Source organism: Patagioenas fasciata, chromosome W, assembly GCF_037038585.1.
Source record: "Patagioenas fasciata isolate bPatFas1 chromosome W, bPatFas1.hap1, whole genome shotgun sequence".
Lineage (NCBI taxonomy): Eukaryota > Metazoa > Chordata > Aves > Columbiformes > Columbidae > Patagioenas > Patagioenas fasciata.
The window spans coordinates 101088-120060 of NC_092559.1; the positions used below are offsets into that span (position 1 = coordinate 101088).

The 18973-nt window shown below is 53.4% G+C and overlaps 1 long non-coding RNA gene across 1 annotated transcript; it reads right to left on the reverse strand.

The window, feature by feature from the left end:
* Positions 1 to 10711: 10711 nt before the first annotated feature.
* Positions 10712 to 15573, reverse strand: LOC139826347 (uncharacterized). The gene is made up of 2 exons (XR_011736285.1): positions 13908 to 15573; positions 10712 to 13200 (listed from the first exon to the last, which is right to left on the reverse strand). It is a non-coding gene; the product is annotated as an uncharacterized lncRNA (long non-coding RNA).
* Positions 15574 to 18973: the final 3400 nt, after the last annotated feature.

An 18973-nucleotide genomic window follows, 5' to 3' on the forward strand; every position in this document is an offset into this window, starting at 1 on the left:
CTTGAAGTGCCAGTCCCTGAGACTGGATAGGTAGAGAGCAGAGCTGCCGACGCAGCCCTCAGCGATACCAGAAAACACAACTGACCAGCGACTTCCAAGGCACAAGAACCGTCCACGCTTTCGTCTGCTGATACAAGAAAACCAGCACCCAATTATTACACCCAATTAGTAAGGCGAGGAGCCTCTATCACAATCCCAGAAAAAAAAGGAGCCAAACGTCACGGCCCCTTACAAGACAGCAGCACTGGCGCAAACACACAGAGACGGCGGCACGACCTAAGAACTTCTTCCCAACATCTTGAAGTGCCAGTCCCTTACACTGGACGGGTAGAGAGCAGAGCTGCTGATGCAGCCCAGAATGACACCATAAATCACAACTGACCAGAAACACCCAAAATGCAAGAACCATCCACGCTTTCTGCGGCTGATACAAGAATCCAGCACCCGATTGGCACTATGCCAATTAGGACCAGCATTCCAGATCCCAGGATGGCACCCGAGATGCCTCTTGGGCCCCTCGAGCACAACGAGACCCCAGGATCGTCTGACAGGCGCAAGGCAGGCTTCCCGAGCTACACAACACCACACACAGAGGCTGGAGCTGCCCTGCCCGGCACATGCTGGTATCGCACTGTAAATTCCCTGGGCCCTTTACCCACCCAAAGGGGACTTTTCCTGGACGGCCCTTTCCCTTATCAGAACTTTACCCCCCTCCCTGCGATTCCCAGCCTCTTCCCAGCCCCCGTGCCTCCACTTATCTTTAAGAGGGCCAAGGGACCGAATCCATCTTCAACAGAGAAAACGCCATGTGCGCTAACAGGGATCTCCCCGCATCGCCGGGTTCCTCTTCAACATCTACAGTAACACGAGAAAACACACGCTCACCGAGCCGTGCCAGCACACAGTATCGCGGGGTGAACGCCGACCCCTTCCGCAGCACCCACCTCCTGCTAAGATCCACGGCGTTCCGCTCAGCGTGTGGTGCCTCGGGCGCAGTCAGAAACCCGCATCGCTCGTGACGCCTAAGACAGCGAGAAACAAAAGAACCGTAGCGCTTGGAGTGAGTCCCCAGCCCCATGCTCTTCTGAGCCCCTACCCCAGCTCACCGAAAACGCTCCTCCAAGCCCAAAGGGCCCAAAAGGGGCCTGCAAAATAAGAAAGAAACGCTGAACCGAGTCACCACGCGACACTGGGCTTTTCAACTCCCACCGCCGCCTCACCTTCTCGGCTGCTGCTGGTCGGCGTGCGGCTTCGCTCCTCCGAGCTCGTCTGCGGCACCTGCAAAAACAAAGGCACCCGCTCGGACGCTGCCCGGAAGCACAGCCTGCCCGCGGACGGGCCCGCCTCCCCCTCCCTTACCTGGGCCGCTCGCCCGTCTGCCCGCCCTTGCTTTGGACTGCCACGCTGCTGACCACAAAGAGGTTCAGCTACCGCCCGTAAAACACAACCTGACTAGGCTCGGGTTACACAAACGGACTTGCACTTCTTTGAGGAAACAAACTCATTTTTAAGCATAGCCTCTCCTTGGGGAAAAAAAATGCCCACTCTGAACTCCCGAACATTAGGGAGCCGTGGGGAAACCAGTGAAAGCCAAGACCGACAGCAGCAACGTCAAGTGGAATTTCGCTCCAATTCTGATGGTGCACTTAAAAGCCTCCTGCTGACGGCGCTCTGCTCGCCTCTTCCATGGCTTTTTCGTGCCAAGTTGTCCCTCTGCATCTGAAATCACGTTATTCAACAAGTCACCCAGGAGCTCATCTACAGCTTGACCATTCCACAGGTCTGCTTTCTATTCAGGAATCCCATCAGAAGCTCGAATTGCGTCCCTAAAACACTGGGGAAGGGACTGTCCCCGCCACTGCCCACGGCTACTCCTTCCCAGATGACTGCACAGCCTTTGCCTACACAATTTAACACGTCCACAGATTAACCGTGGACTCCTACAGCTCAGTGCATCCACCCCAGACTCCAAACCTCCGGGCAGAGCAGCTCTCAGCCAACTGTGCGCACGTGCAGACAGACGCTCCACAGAACGCAATAGACAACACGACGGAAACGCCACCAAAAAACGCTCCACAACAAAGACGCCAAAAGCAGACACGGCACCGTCCAAAAACCTACAGGGAGGCAGTGGTGAGGCAAGGAGTCTCTACTACAACCCCACAATAAAACTGAGCCAATCGTCTTGGCCCCTTGTGAGACGGCGGCACTGGCGCAAACACACAGAGACAGCGCAAACACAAGAAGCTGCTGCAAGAACTAATAACTTCTTCCCAGCATCTTGAAGTGCCAGTCCCTGAGACTGGATAGGTAGAGAGAAGAGCTGCCGACGCAGCCCTCAGCGATACCAGAAAACACAACTGACCAGCGACTTCCAAGGCACAAGAACCGTCCACACTTTCGTCTGCTGATACAAGAAAACCAGCACCCAATTATTACACCCAATTAGTAAGGCGAGGAGCCTCTATCACAATCCCAGAAAAAAAAGGAGCCAAACGTCACGGCCCCTTACAAGACAGCAGCACTGGCGCAAACACACAGAGACGGCGGCACGACCTAAGAACTTCTTCCCAACATCTTGAAGTGCCAGTCCCTTACACTGGACGGGTAGAGAGCAGAGCTGCTGATGCAGCCCAGAATGACACCATAAATCACAACTGATCAGAAACACCCAAAATGCAAGAACCATCCACGCTTTCTGCTGCTGATACAAGAATCCAGCACCCGATTGGCACTATGCCAATTAGGACCAGCATTCCAGATCCCAGGATGGCACCCGAGATGCCTCTTGGGCCCCTCGAGCACAACGAGACCCCAGGATCGTCTGAGAGGCGCAAGGCAGGCTTCCCAAGCTACACAACACCACACACAGAGGCTGGAGCTGCCCTGCCCGGCACATGCTGGTATCGCACTGTAAATTCCCTGGGCCCTTTACCCACCCAAAGGGGACTTTTCCTGGACGGCCCTTTCCCTTATCAGAACTTTACCCCCCTCCCTGCGATTCCCAGCCTCTTCCCAGCCCCCGTGCCTCCACTTATCTTTAAGAGGGCCAAGGGACCGAATCCATCTTCAACAGAGAAAACGCCACGTGCGCTAACAGGGATCTCCCCGCATCGCCGGGTTCCTCTTCAACATCTACAGTAACACGAGAAAACACACGCTCACCGAGCCGTGCCAGCACACAGTATCGCGGGGTGAACGCCGACCCCTTCCGCAGCACCCACCTCCTGCTAAGTTCCACGGCGTTCCGCTCAGCGTGTGGTGCCTCGGGCGCAGTCAGAAACCCGCATCGCTCGTGACGCCTAAGACAGCGAGAAACAAAAGAACCGTAGCGCTTGGAGTGAGTCCCCAGCCCCATGCTCTTCTGAGCCCCTACCCCAGCTCACCGAAAACGCTCCTCCAAGCCCAAAGGGCCCAAAAGGGGCCTGCAAAATAAGAAAGAAACGCTGAACCGAGTCACCACGCGACACTGGGCTCCTCAACTCCCACCGCCGCCTCACCTTCTCGGCTGCTGCTGGTCGGCGTGCGGCTTCGCTCCTCCGAGCTCGTCTGCGGCACCTGCAAAAACAAAGGCACCCGCTCGGACGCTGCCCGGAAGCACAGCCTGCCCGCGGACGGGCCCGCCTCCCCCTCCCTTACCTGGGCCGCTCGCCCGCCTGCCCGCCCTTGCTTTGGACTGCCACGCTGCTGACCACAAAGAGGTTCAGCTACCGCCCGTAAAACACAACCTGACTAGGCTCGGGTTACACAAACGGACTTGCACTTCTTTGAGGAAACAAACTCATTTTTAAGCATAGCCTCTCCTTGGGGAAAAAAAATGCCCACTCTGAACTCCCGAACATTAGGGAGCCGTGGGGAAACCAGTGAAAGCCAAGACCGACAGCAGCAACGCCAAGTGGAATTTCGCTCAAATTCTGATGGTGCACTTAAAAGCCTCCTGCTGACGGCGCTCTGCTCGCCTCTTCCATGGCTTTTTCGTGCCAAGTTGTCCCTCTGCATCTGAAATCACGTTATTCAACAAGTCACCCAGGAGCTCATCTACAGCTTGACCATTCCACAGGTCTGCTTTCTATTCAGGAATCCCATCAGAAGCTCTAATTGCGTCCCTAAAACACTGGGGAAGGGACTGTCCCCGCCACTGCCCACGGCTACTCCTTCCCAGATGACTGCACAGCCTTTGCCTACACAATTTAACACGTCCACAGATTAACCGTGGACTCCTACAGCTCAGTGCATCCACCCCAGACTCCAAACCTCCGGGCAGAGCAGCTCTCAGCCAACTGTGCGCACGTGCAGACAGACGCTCCACAGAACGCAATAGACAACACGACGGAAACGCCACCAAAAAACGCTCCACAACAAAGACGCCAAAAGCAGACACGGCACCGTCCAAAAACCTACAGGGAGGCAGTGGTGAGGCAAGGAGTCTCTACTACAACCCCACAATAAAACTGAGCCAATCGTCTTGGCCCCTTGTGAGACGGCGGCACTGGCGCAAACACACAGAGACAGCGCAAACACAAGAAGCTGCTGCAAGAACTAATAACTTCTTCCCAGCATCTTGAAGTGCCAGTCCCTGAGACTGGATAGGTAGAGAGCAGAGCTGCCGACGCAGCCCTCAGCGATACCAGAAAACACAACTGACCAGCGACTTCCAAGGCACAAGAACCGTCCACACTTTCGTCTGCTGATAGAAGAAAACCAGCACCCAATTATTACACCCAATTAGTAAGGCGAGGAGCCTCTATCACAATCCCAGAAAAAAAAGGAGCCAAATGTCACGGCCCCTTACAAGACAGCAGCACTGGCGCAAACACACAGAGACGGCGGCACGACCTAAGAACTTCTTCCCAACATCTTCAAGTGCCAGTCCCTTACACTGGACGGGTAGAGAGCAGAGCTGCTGATGCAGCCCAGAATGACACCATAAATCACAACTGACCAGAAACACCCAAAATGCAAGAACCATCCACGCTTTCTGCGGCTGATACAAGAATCCAGCACCCGATTGGCACTATGCCAATTAGGACCAGCATTCCAGATCCCAGGATGGCACCCGAGATGCCTCTTGGGCCCCTCGAGCACAACGAGACCCCAGGATCGTCTGAGAGGCGCAAGGCAGGCTTCCCGAGCTACACAACACCACACACAGAGGCTGGAGCTGCCCTGCCCGGCACATGCTGGTATCGCACTGTAAATTCCCTGGGCCCTTTACCCACCCAAAGGGGACTTTTCCTGGACGGCCCTTTCCCTTATCAGAACTTTACCCCCCTCCCTGCGATTCCCAGCCTCTATCCCAGCCCCCGTGCCTCCACTTATCTTTAAGAGGGCCAAGGGACCGAATCCATCTTCAACAGAGAAAACGCCACGTGCGCTAACAGGGATCTCCCCGCATCGCCGGGTTTCTCTTCAACATCTACAGTAACACGAGAAAACACACGCTCACCGAGCCGTGCCAGCACACAGTATCGCGGGGTGAACGCCGACCCCTTCCGCAGCACCCACCTCCTGCTAAGTTCCACGGCGTTCCGCTCAGCGTGTGGTGCCTCGGGCGCAGTCAGAAACCCGCATCGCTCGTGACGCCTAAGACAGCGAGAAACAAAAGAACCGTAGCGCTTGGAGTGAGTCCCCAGCCCCATGCTCTTCTGAGCCCCTACCCCAGCTCACCGAAAACGCTCCTCCAAGCCCAAAGGGCCCAAAAGGGGCCTGCAAAATAAGAAAGAAACGCTGAACCGAGTCACCACGCGACACTGGGCTCCTCAACTCCCACCGCCGCCTCACCTTCTCGGCTGCTGCTGGTCGGCGTGCGGCTTCGCTCCTCCGAGCTCATCTGCGGCACCTGCAAAAACAAAGGCACCCGCTCGGACGCTGCCCGGAAGCACAGCCTGCCCGCGGACGGGCCCGCCTCCCCCTCCCTTACCTGGGCCGCTCGCCCGCCTGCCCGCCCTTGCTTTGGACTGCCACGCTGTTGACCACAAAGAGGTTCAGCTACCGCCTGTAAAACACAACCAAAGGACGCTCATACCTGCAGCAGCAACACGGGACCTCAAATGAGCTGATGCTTCGGCCAGCACTCATTATTCACCTGGCCCGAGGAGCTGCGGTGCGGATACCCAGCTTTCCTCTTTACTTCACACCTATAAAATAGACAAACGACCAAAGTTACATAGAGCCACACAGCACGTCTTCCCGCTGGCACCACGCACCGTCCCACCTGCTTACGGCGCTCTGCTCGCCTCTTCTGTTGCCTTTTTGTGCCACGTTGCTCCTCTGTATCTGAAATGAAGTTGTTCAACAAGTCACCCAGGGGCTCATCTACAGCTTGACCATTCCACAGGTCTGCTTTCTATTCAGGAATCCCACCAGAAGCTCTAATCAAGTCCCTAAAACACTGGGGAAGGGACTGTCCCCTCTCCTGCCCCATCCCAGATGACTGCACAACCTTTGCCTGCACAATTTAACACGTCCACAGATCAATCATAGACTCCTAGAGCTCAGTCCACCCAACCCAGACTACAAACTTCCGGGCAGAGCAGCTCCAAGCCAAATGCGCCTATGTGCAGAAAATGGCTCCACAGAACGTCATAGACAATGCGATGGCAACAGCACTAAACAACTCCAAACCAGAGACTGCGTCTATGAAAAGAACCTGCAGGGAGGCAGTGGTGAGGCGAGGAGCCTCTACTGCAACCCCAGGAAAAAAAGGAGGCCAAACTTCACAGACAGAGACAGCAGCGCTGGCACAACCAAACAGAGACAGTGGTACTGGCAAAACCAAACAAACAGAGATGGTGGCACACACAAGAAACTGCTGCAAGACTTAAAAACTTCAAGATGCTGGGAAGAAGCGCCAGTCCCTGAGACTGGATGGGTAGAGAGCAGAGCTGCCGATGCAGCCCAGAACTACACCATAAACACAACTGACCAGAAGTGTCTAAAATACAAGGACTATCCACATGTTCGGCTGCTAATACAAAAAAAAAATATGCCTTTTGTGCCCCTGGAGCACAACGAGACCCCAGGATCATCTGACAGGCGCAAGGCAGGCTTCCCAAAGTACACGACAACAGACCCAGGCTGAAGGTGCCCTGCACCACACAAGCTGGCATCAGTTCCCTGGACCCCTTACCCTCCCAAAGGGGTCTGTTCCTGGACTGCCCTTTTCCGTCTGAGAAGTTTAAACCCACCCTGCAGTTCCCAGCCCCTTCCCAGCCCTCGTGCCTCCACTTAACTTTTAGAGGGCCAAGGGACCGAATCCGTCTTCACAGAGGAAAACACAACATCTGCTAACAGGGATCTTCCTGCAGTTGTCACTTTCTCCATCATCACCTACAGTAAGGAAAGCAAGGACACGCACACTATTGAGCATCCAAATAGTATTTATCGGTAGTGGCCTACAAGTAATCGCTCACCTTGGGTGAGTTCTGGGAGGTACATTTGAATGATCTACCGGGGGCCACTGCACGCCGCAAAGGTTCTGGAGACAGGACGCCCTTCCAGGAGAAGAGATTATATTAACAACTATTAATACAGCAATACAAACCAAAAAATAACACGCCATCTTCATTGTAGTCAGGAATTTGGGGAAAATGCAAAGCACCTGGAAATGAATCAACAAATGAAACATAATGACAAACAACTTTTCTACTACAGCTATTGTCAAACCTTCACTGTCCCTGAAACTCTTACCTCAAACAGACACCTCCGCTTGTCCAAATACATCTGCCCATGTAGCTTAAACGGCTCAAAAGCTGCTGACTGCTGAAGGAGGGGCAGAGAACAAGCACCCAAGCCGCCCTAGAGCAGAACGAGCTCCCTACCTGGGGACTGGGGCTCAAATATCCTGAGCCCCGCCCACCCCCTTCCCACAATCCCTGGGGAAAGGGGAGGGGGTCAATCACCCCAGGCCCCCCCCAGGACCCTTTTCAAATTACCTGGAATGTCACTGGAAGTGACAGCACCTGCACTTTATTGATGCTATTGCACCTGCAATGGGACTGAGTATGGATTTCAACTTAGCTTTTCTAGGGAGCAGATAGAAAATGAAATACAATAACCAACACTCCATTTTCATTACAATCAGGAATTTTGCAAAAATGCAAAGCACCTGGAATTGAATCAATTAATGAAACATAGTTACAAACATACTTTCCACCACAGCTGCTACTAAACCTTTGCTGCCCCTGAAGCTCTTACCTCAAATGGACACCTCCACTTCTCCAAAGACATCTGCCCACGTAGCTGAGGACCTGCAGCCTCAGTTACATGTGCCCCCCACCTGCTCCCCCAAACAATGGTCCACAAAAAGGAGCATGCCCAGAAGCTTGCCAAGGGTCCTGAGGTCACCCGATGGACCAGAGAAAGACCCCTGAATGCTGGACACGTAAGCGTTGGCAAAAGAAAGCGTGAATCTCTCGAGCCTGCGCAGTACGAGCCTGGTCTGCGAAATCAAGTTGGAGACTGACCTAAAACAATGGGAGCAAGGGGGGTTGAAGAAACATAAAAGATGAGACCAGAAAGGACACCGTTGAAGGTCTTATCGCCAGAGGATCCCGAACCACCGTGTAGGACCAGCAGGACTCTATAGGACTGGAGACCAGAGGAACGCTTCTGGAACTGGACTGGTGATAAATCCAACCTCATTTCTCATATTTTCCTTTACTTTTCCCTGTTTCTTTCCCCTTTCTTTTCTTATTCTCTCTCTATCACGTGCCGCTTTACAGGCAAATTGATAAAGTAACACTGCTTGATTGAATTATAACCCCTTGGCTTTTTGGTCACCTTAATTTTCCACTCTGAGATGAAGGTTTAAAAAGCATCACGAGTCCATCACCGAACAGACCGTGACACCATGGACTCCTAGAGCTCAGTGCACCCAGCCCTGACTCCACACCTCCGGGCAGAGCAGCTCCGAGCCAAATGCGCACGCGCGCAGACACACGCTCCACAGAACGTTACGGACAACGTGACGGCAATGGAGCCAAAAACGCTCCGCAACGAAAACGACTCCGAGACCAGAGAGGCATCGATCAAAATAATCTACAGGGAGACACTGGTGAGGCGAGGAGCCTCTACTGCAACCCTAGAATACAAAGGAGCCGAAAACCTGCACCCTTTGCCCTCCCAAAGGGGACTGTTCCTGGACGGCCCTTTCCCCTATGAGAGCTTTAAACTCCCTCCCTTAAACTCCCTTCCCAGCCCTCGTGCCTCCACTTAGCTTTCAGAGGGCCAAGGGACTGAATTCATCCCCAACAGAGGAAAACACCACGTGAGCTCACAGGGATCTTCCTGCAGTTGCCGCTTTCCCCTTCACCACCCGCAATAAGAAAACACACACACAATAATGAGCACTCAGATGATGTTTATCAGTACTAGTCCACGAGGCATTGCTCACCTTGGCTGAGTTCCTGGAGGTACATTTGAATGATCTACCAGGGGCCACCACACAGTGCAAAGGTTCTGCGGACAACACACTGTTCTGTGGGTGATCAGGGAGGCGATGAGCCACCCCATAGCCTGAAAGACACTCTGCCCTATGGCCCTGCTGCTTCCTTCAGAAATGGTAAAACTCCACCTGTAGATACAAGGTGCTCATCCTAACCCCTGCTAGATAACCTGAGCATCAGTCCTAGGAGGAAAGATTATATCAGCAACTATTAATACAGCAATACAAACCAAAAAAGAACGCTCCATCTTCATAGCAGTCAAGAATTTTGGGAAAACGCAAAGCACCAGGCATTGATTCAATAAATGAAACATAGTTACAAACATACCTTCTACTATAGCTGCTGCTGAATCTTTGCTGCTCCTGAAGATCTTACGTCAAACAGGCACCTCCACTTCTCCAAACACATCGGCCTATGTACCTTAAACAGCTCAACAGCTGCCGACTGTTGAAGGAGTAGCAAACAACCAGCACCCAAGCAGTCCTGGAGCAGAATGAGCTCCCCGCTCAGGGGCTGGGGCTCGACTACTCTGAGCCCCACCCACCCCCTTCCCACAATCCCCTGAGAAAGGGGAGGGCGTCAATCACCCCAGGGCCCGTCCACCACCCTTATGAAATCACCTGGGCCCTCACTGGAAATGACAGCACCTGCACTCCTGTCAGGCTCTGTCAGACACTGTCGGTTTTTGTCAAGCCCTGTCGAGACCTCTTGGGGTCTGTCAGACTCTGTCAGGCTTTGGTGGGCTCTGTAGGGTTCTGTCAAGACCTGTTGGGCTCTGCTGAGTCCTGTCAAGATTTCTCAGGCTCTGTTGAGACCCCCAGGGCTCTGTCATACATATCAAGGCTCTATCAGGAACTGACAAGATTTGTCAGGCCCTGACGCGTCCTGTTGGCCTCTGTCAAGCTTTGTCAGGCTCTGTGAGGATCCGTCAAACTCTCTCGGGCTTTGTCAGGCAGTGTCGAGACCTGCCGGGCTCTGTTGGGCTTTCTGGAGCTTTGTCAGTCCCTGTCATGCCCTGTCAGGGAGCCCACGAATGGGGGTTGAAACGTGGGTCAAGGGGGAGGAGCCCAACAGGGAGGGCGGGGTGCTTAGAAAGGGGGTGGGGCCTGGTTGGGACACACCCCTCGAGGGAGGCACATTGGGGGGACTGAGCTTGGGGGAGGGTGGAGTTGGCAGTGGCCCCACCCACATCTTCAGCCCCAGCCTCAACCCCAAACCCCAGCCCCAAATCATTCACTGGAAACAGAACAAACCACACGCTTACGTTTTTTTTACATTTTTTAATTTTATTGGGTGAGAATTGGCCCCAAAACCAAGTTAAAAATCCCCCAACATGGCCGTGGGTGAGCCAAGTGAGGATGGCAGCAGCACAGTGCTGCCCTTTTCCAAGATGGCCCCCATGGGTAACCAGAGTCATGAGTCCCACCACCCACCTTGGGCCCCAAAATGGCCACACTACACAGGCTCCGCCCACCTCAGCCCCACCCTCCCAGCACAGGCTTGGCAGCCACGACATCCATAGCCCCAGCCACCAGCAGAGACACAGCAGCCAAGGTGGCCACGCCCATCAGGGTTGCCATCTTGTTCCCATTGGCAGGGAGGGCACAGGGCAAAGCACAGTGCAGGGCCACAGGGGCAGCCAATGGGAGCAGCTGATACAGCCAGGAGCTGCCACCAGAGCACAGCCCAGAAAAACAGCCCCTGCGGCAGTGCCAGCATGGGCACCAGCCTCGCCCCCCCAGTCATCTCGGATTCCAAGCAGGGTGGAGCCCAGCAGCCATGCTATCCTCATTTTCTCCGTTGTGTGCAGGGCCCCACACAGCATCGCAACCCAGGACATCTGGTGGGGTGAGGGGACCCAGGAATGTGGATCTATGGGCAGAATGCAGAAACTGTGGGGTGCTAAATATTAATGAGGCACAGTGCTGGAACTATATGGTGCTGCAGAGCAGTGCTGTGGATGTATAGGGTAGACCAGATGTGTGGGGTGCTGTGGGGCACTGCTGTGGGTCTATGCGGCAGAGTGCAGGAGCTACAGTGTGCTGTGGGGCAGCATTGCTGGCCTATGGGCGAGTGTGAAGCAGCTATGGTGTTTTCTGGGACAGTGCTGTTGATCTATAGGGCAGAGGAGCCATGGGGTGCTGTGGGGTTACACTGTGGGTCTATAGGGCAGAGTGAACAAGATATGGGGTGCTGTGGAACAGCACTGTGCATCTATGGGGCAGAGTGGAGACATAGGGTGCTGTGGAGCAGTGCTGTCCATTTATGGGGCAGAGTAAAATCAGCTACGGGGTGGTGTGTCTGTATAGGGCAGATTAGAGTGGCTACAGGGTGCTGTGGATCTACAGGGCAGAGTAGAGGTGCTATGGGGTGCTGTGGGTCAGTGTGTGGGTCACTCACCTGCAGGGTTTCAGCCTCTTCAGGGTGTTTCACCCCACAACAGCCCCATTGACCCCATAGCCCCCCTGATCCCCACAGCCACCCCACAGACCCTTGTGACCCACCCATAGTAGGCAGTGCAGGCGTGGTCGGGGGGAAAGGGTGGTCAAGTGGACAGAGGTGTGGGGTGCTGTGGGGCAGCACTTTGCACCTATGGGGCAGAATGCAGCACCTAAAGGCTGCTATGGGGCAGCTCTCTGGGTCTAAGGGGCAGAGTAGACTCCTATGGGGTCCTGTGAGGCAGTACTGTGGGTCTATGGGGCAAGGTCAGTATGGGGTGCTGTGAGGCACTGCTATGGATGTATGGGGCAGAGTACAGCAGCTATTTGGTGCTGTGGGGCAGTACTGGGCATCTATAGGGCAGAGTGGAAGAAATGAGGTACTCTGGGACACTGCTGTGGATGTATGGGGCAGAGCACAGGAGCTATATGGTGCTGTGGGGCAGTACTGGGCATCTATGGGGCAGAGTGCAGGAGCAATGGAGTGTTGTGGGGCAGCACTGTGGCTCTATGGGGCAGAATGGAGCAGCTGTGGGGTGTTGGGCACTTCTGTGGATCTATGGGGCAGAGCGGACGATGTCTGGGGTCCTGTGAGGCAGTGTTGTGGGTCTATGGGGCAGAGTGTAGGAGCTATGGAGCATTGTGGGGCAGTACTGTGGGTCTATAGGGCAGAGTACAGGAGCTATAGGGTTCTGTGGGGCAGCACTCTGCATCCATGGGGCAGACTGAAGACAAATCAGGTACTCTGTGGCACTGCTGTAGATGTATGGGGCAGAGTGGAGAAGCTATGGGGTGCTGTGGGATAGCAAGCAAGAGCTATAGGGTGCTGTGGGGCAGTGCTGTGGATCTATAGGGCAGAGTGGAGGTGCTATGGGGTGCTGTGGGTCAGTGTGTGGGTCACTCACCTGCAGGGGGTTCAGCTTCTTTCATCCCACAACAGCCCCATTGCCCCCACAGCCCCCCTGACACCCACACCACCCCATAGACCCTTGTGATCCCCTCCGCTTCCCCACCATGGTGTGCAGTGGAGGAACAGTCAGCCGGGGGGGGGGGGGCGGGCGCGGTCAGCCAGAGGCGGGGGGAAGGGGCGCGGTCAGCCAGAGGCGGGGGGAAGGGGCGCGGTCAGCCGGAGTTGGGGGGGGGGTGGGCGCGGTCAGCCGGAGCAGGGGGGGTGCGGTCAGCCGGAGCGGGGCGGGGGGGGCGCGGTCAGCCGGAGCGGGGGGCGCAGGGCGCGGTCAGCCGGAGCGGGGCGGGGGGGGCGCGGTCAGCCGGAGCGGGGAGCGGCCAGGCTGCCTTCACTGTTCTCTGAGCAGGAGCTGCAGGAGGAAAGGGAAGGAAAGGGCCGTTATTTGTGTCACAGTCCTGTCAAACAGCCTCAAATCCCCCCGCTTCAATCTTAACTTAGTGGGCAAATTATTTGCCAAAAAATGGATCTTAAAAGCTTCCTTGACAACAAATAATCCTAAAAACAGCCCCAAAATCAAGTAAATTGAATTTGAGACCAAACAGCCTTAAAAATCTCAAAGACCCACCCAAATATGGTCCCTCACAGCTTTATATAATAAGATATATATGTAAAAATAGATTAGATACATTACATAGTAATTATATATATTAATATAGATATTAATATTATATAATGAATATAATTATTAATACATTATGTTATATATGTCATTATATATTAAATATTAATTACATTAATATCAATGAATATTAGTTGATTAGTTCATTATATCAGATTATATATTATATATATTTCTACTATTCATCAAATAATATCATTTATATTAGTATATTACTATATTGATTTTATATATTTAATGTTAATATATTATTTAATAAATAAATTAAATTGAAATATATTAAATTAAATTAAAGAATTTAAATGTAAATTGAATTAAATTAAAAATAAAAATAAATTTTAAAATACAATGTAAACAATTAAGTGGGTTTAGGGAGGCGGCGACCAATCAGCACCTTCCTCTCCTCAGAGGCAGCGACCAATCAGCACCTTTCTCACCTCGGAGACAGCCGCGCGGGGCGCAGTCAGTGGAGGCTTTCCCGCCAGACGGCACCGGCCAATCAGCGAGCGCCTCCTCGGCCCCCTCAGCGTGAGGGGAGAACGGGAGGGGGAGACAAAACGGCGGCGGGTTAAAAAAGCCGAATTTGTTCCCGCTTAAATATTAATTCAGTAAATTATCCATAAATAGATTTTAAAAGCTTTTTTTGGGGTCCAAATCAGCACCAGATCTGGGACCTCCAGCTCCGGACACGTTCAGTAAAGTGAATTCAGCCCCAAAACCCCTCAAAAAGCAACGAAATGCCCCTCCCGACTTTAAATACAAAAATTCACACACTTATCTCAAAAACTATTTAAATTGTTTCCACAATTAATAATTTAAACAATTAAGCGGCTTTAGGAGCCTCAGAACCGCCCAAAATGCTCAAAAAAAAAAAAAAAACGAACTCAAAATCTCAGAAAGCCCCGTTTCAATGTAATAGTTTAAATTAACAAGTGGTTAAAGGAAAAAGCCGCATTTGGACTCCCCAGATCGCCCCCCGGTCTTTAAATATTAATCCACTGTATAAATTCTTATCAATAAGTAGATTCAAAAACCTTTGAAGTCGCAAATCGGCTCCTCAAACTTTAACCGCGTTACATAAACTTTTTAAAAGCCGATTTAGACCCAAACGGCCCCAAAACGGCTCCTCCCCCCCCCCGGATCCGCACTGAACGCGCTCAGTGCCCTCGGGAGTCAAACACAGCGATGTGACATTAATAAATCAACAATTACATTCTAGGAGCCTCAACCCGCCCGAGATGTTCCAAATAAAACCTCTAAACATAATAATTTCAATAAATACGGGCTCTAAAAAAACCCTGATTTGGACTCAAAATCCCAGGGAAAAGCCCCAGATCCCCCGAGGTTTAAACTTTAATTCTCCTGACACACCGTCAATAAACGGATTTTAAGGGCGCCTTTTGGCACAAATCGGCGCCCAAAAAAACCAAAAAAATACTTAAAAAAAACTTTTAAAAGCCGAATTCGACCCAAACCAGCCCCGATTGCTGAGAAAATCCCCGGACCGGCTCCTCCCGCTTTAAACACGATTTAAACCGCTAAAGCGGCTGCGGGAGCCTTAATCCCCGCCCCCCGTCACAAACCCGCGGCTTTAGAACCCCCAGCACAGCCCAGCCCGCGATCCCTCATGAACCCGCCGAGCCCCGGTTAACACCGCACGGTAACGACCGCCCCAGCCCGCCCCGCTCACTGATTCCGGCCGCCGTTCCCGCCGCTCCCGGGGTCCCACGGTGAAGACGGGGGGGGGGGTGGTGGTGGGGGGTGGTGCTCAGCCGGCTCGTCAGCGCTGAGAGGCTCCCGTAAAGGCTGACGCATCCACCTTTGTGGTCCTGCGAGCGCCCTGCGCCGCCCTATTTATCGCCTCGTTGTCCCGCCCGGTTCTGCCCCCCACCAGCCCTCCGGCCAATGGGCGAACCGCCCGCCTCAGCCGCGCTGCCCAATCAGCGCTTCGCTGCTGTGGGCGAACGTCGGCGGGAAAACGGCGACCAATCAGCGCCTTTTGTACCTCAGGTGCACTAGCGAATCAGCGCCTGGCACTGGGAGTGCGAACTTCGGCGGGAAGGAAGTGACCAATCAGTGCCTTCCTCTCCTCAGCTATACGGTGACCAGTCAGTGCCTTTCTCCCACCTCCTGGGAGAACCCCGCGTGGGGATGAGCCAATGGACGACTTCCGCGGCTGACACCGTTAGCCAATCACCGAGCGCCTTCTCCCTCCCTCAGTATAAAATAGCGAATGTGCCGAGAAAGGGGAAACAAGATGGCGGAAGAAGGGGCGTCGTGACGGCAGCGACTGAGGAGGAAGGGGGGGAGTCGGGGCTGGGCAAAAAAAGCGGCTGCTCCTTGGGCAGCAGCAACGATCGGGGGATGTGGGGGGCGGAAAAGCGGCGGCTCCTCAGGCAGCAGCAGCAGCGATCGGGGGATCGGGGGATGTGGGGGGCGGAAAAGCGGCGGCTCCTCCGGCCGCGGCCAGGACGTGGCTTCACGGGCACCGGGGGCGCGAGACCACGCGCTGCGGGGCGGGCGCGGAACCGGGGGCTCCGGGGGTCCCGCAGCGGCGGCCGTGGGGCGGGATGGGGCGGCTGTGGCCGTACCTGTGGGCACTTAAGTGGCTGCTGTGAGGGCTCGTGAGAGGCACGTCTGGGGCTCTTAGGGGGCAGGTACAGGGCTGCTATAGCGGTACCTGTGGGGCAGCCATAGGGTTGCTGTGGGGTTACTTAGGGGTCACGTATTGCGGGCGGGGTGGGGGGTGCAGCTGACAGTGGCCACACCTACGGGGGTGGGGTCAATGCTGAGGGGCGGGAACTGGGAGGACACGCCCACGGGGAGGCCGCCTGGGAAAAGGGAGCAGGGGGTGCAGCCTCCGTGTGTCACGCCCCCGTAGGAGGAGCCTCTTGGGGCGGGGTTACCATGGGACACGCACGATGGGGGCGTGGCTTAGGAAAGGAGAGGTGGAGCCGAGGTATGGGTGGGCTGTGTATAGCACGTGCTCTGAGGGGGTGTGGTTTAGTAGGGATGACGGTGGGGATGGACCTGGGGGCGGGACTTCGGTGCACGGTCCTGCTGGGGGTGGGCACGACAAAAGGGGAGGGGTCTGTAAGGGACACACCCCTCGGGCAGGGCACAGACTGGTGGGGGGGAGCTTGGAAGGGGTGGAGGGGGGGTGTGGTTTTCTCAGACCACGCCCCTGGAGGGAGAAGCCAGACTGGACAACACACTGAAACATTAAAATTAACTGCTGGTAATCAGATGGACATTGCTGTCTTTTTACTGTAACTCAAAGGTAACTAATACCGATCATGTTCTCACACAACCCCAAAAAAGCTGTAGTTAAATTTAGACAATCATAACACTGTTTTCTAATTTTATTTTACATCTAAACATCTTTTAATGTTCTGTTGGGAATCATTACTGCCTGGGAACTTTTTAATGCCTCCATTTATAAACAGCCACTATCTGGTGGTTCCTTTTTACCTCTCTTTGGAAAAAAAAGTGTAACGTTTTGACTCTGTCCGGTTCTGAGCGTTGTTGCCTCCAATCTCATGGCTCTGTTGTAATATAAATACTAAACACTCCCGATTACTTTCCAATACTGTTTAAAATCTAAAGCTTCCTTACATAGTTTCCTATGCAGTCATTCGTGTCTGCAGTTTATTTCATAACGGTTGTTCAAATGTAGCTACTAATGACTCCAATTTAGTTTTCTGCCTTAATCATTTAAAAGGAATTCCAAACACTGTGTTTTTTAAACTATGATACAGATTGGGAATAATTGCTCCATAGTTCACCAAGTAATAGCTGAAATTAAATTTAGTTATTGATCACGCCTAAATAATTTCATTTACACTTCAACATTTTAATCCTTACATTACTACCAGGCGAATTAACTAGCACACATTATTTATTATTATAGATATAAACTAGAGATTTTTTCTCTACAGGTATTACTTCCAAATAGTGCTCCAGTATTTATATTCACTCTTTTACTATATAAATTTGGGATAATTACTGTCTGCAGAACTTTGAGTAACAGCTAGAGTAGATTATAGGCATTATTTACTCCCAAAGACTCTTCTGGTTACTCTTACTTAAGTTTTAATTCTAAATGTCTTACAGTAAGTAAGTAGTTAAAATAATAAAACACAAGGACCTTGGAATTTCCAGGAAAACCCACCGTGGCGCCTCGACGTGTCCAGAGTTTGTCGGTGCCGGCTCCGCCAACAACGCGTCCGACGAGCCCCACGGTGCTGCCGAGGCTGCGGCAGCGCGAGGGAACCGACCGCGAGCGTGGGGAGGAGACTCAGCCCAGCAGGTACCACACGGAACGTGAAACTCCGGGCAGCGCACCTTCGTTTCAAGGGAGGAACACGCACACAGAGCACAAAGGACGTTACTCTACCTGAGACACACACTGTCCTTAGCAGCTGCACAGCAACGTTGTCTCTGTGATTTGGAGTTCTGGTGGCAAATGATGGAGCTCTGTACGTCGCACCTTTCAAACCTGCACACAGAAAGACGCTTCACCCCACAGGTGACACCAGAAACTAGGAAGCCTCCAAAAAGAATTTACAACCCCACATCCAAACCAGTTACACTCACCCCCACAACCAATCCTGCTCTACACACATCTCCTTCTCCTTCAGACACCCTTCAACAGCCAGATCCACAGTCATCTCCCAATGGGTCATTCACTGCACTAAACGCAGCAGGGCGGGGCAGAGGGGGGGGAACTAAAGGAAATTTAAAAAAAACCCTCCCTGACTGTGTTTTTTTCAGTGGCATTTCTTGACGTTATTTTTGTCGGGTGTTGGAGGTAAAGGTTTAGCTTCCATTACCTGCTGGGCAGTCGTCACTGCATGCCCAGGTTCACGTACCCCTTGCTTTATGCAAAGCTGCTTCCATCAGCGACCCAGGAGTCTTCAGCATCCTCCAGTGGCTGGTCCTTTCAATCCGCTCCACCGGAGCGAACAGCTTCTGCTGTTTCCAAGCAATCGTGGGCCACCGACTGCAAAACGGATCCACTGAGGAAAGAAGTCGGATCGACAATGTTAGTGGTAGAAATATTTACATCTTTAAACGTTCTAAGGAGCCACCGAGGGAGGGATGTCGTTTTTACACAAATGGGGACGGGCACTGACACACAGATACCTGGCTGCGAGCCCTGCGGGGCGAACAGCGCCTCTGCCCCCGGCCGTGCGCTGCAGTACCCGAGTTTCGCCACAGGGCGGCAGCACTGAGGCGCGCTGCGGCACGGCATTGGGGCGCCCGGGTGCAGCACCGCGCTTTGCCCACAGGACGGCAGCACTGAGACCGCCGCGGCAGCCCGGGCCGAGCGGTTGTGCCGCGTTTCGCGGGAATCCCGCAGAAAAATAAACAAAAAACAAACACAACAAAACAAAAACGCACACAGAGAGCCGCGGCACGAAAGCCACGCGTACAGGACACAGAACCCGCTGGGCCTCACCCCGAGCTCCCACCGAAGCGGCGCCCCACTCGCCACACCACC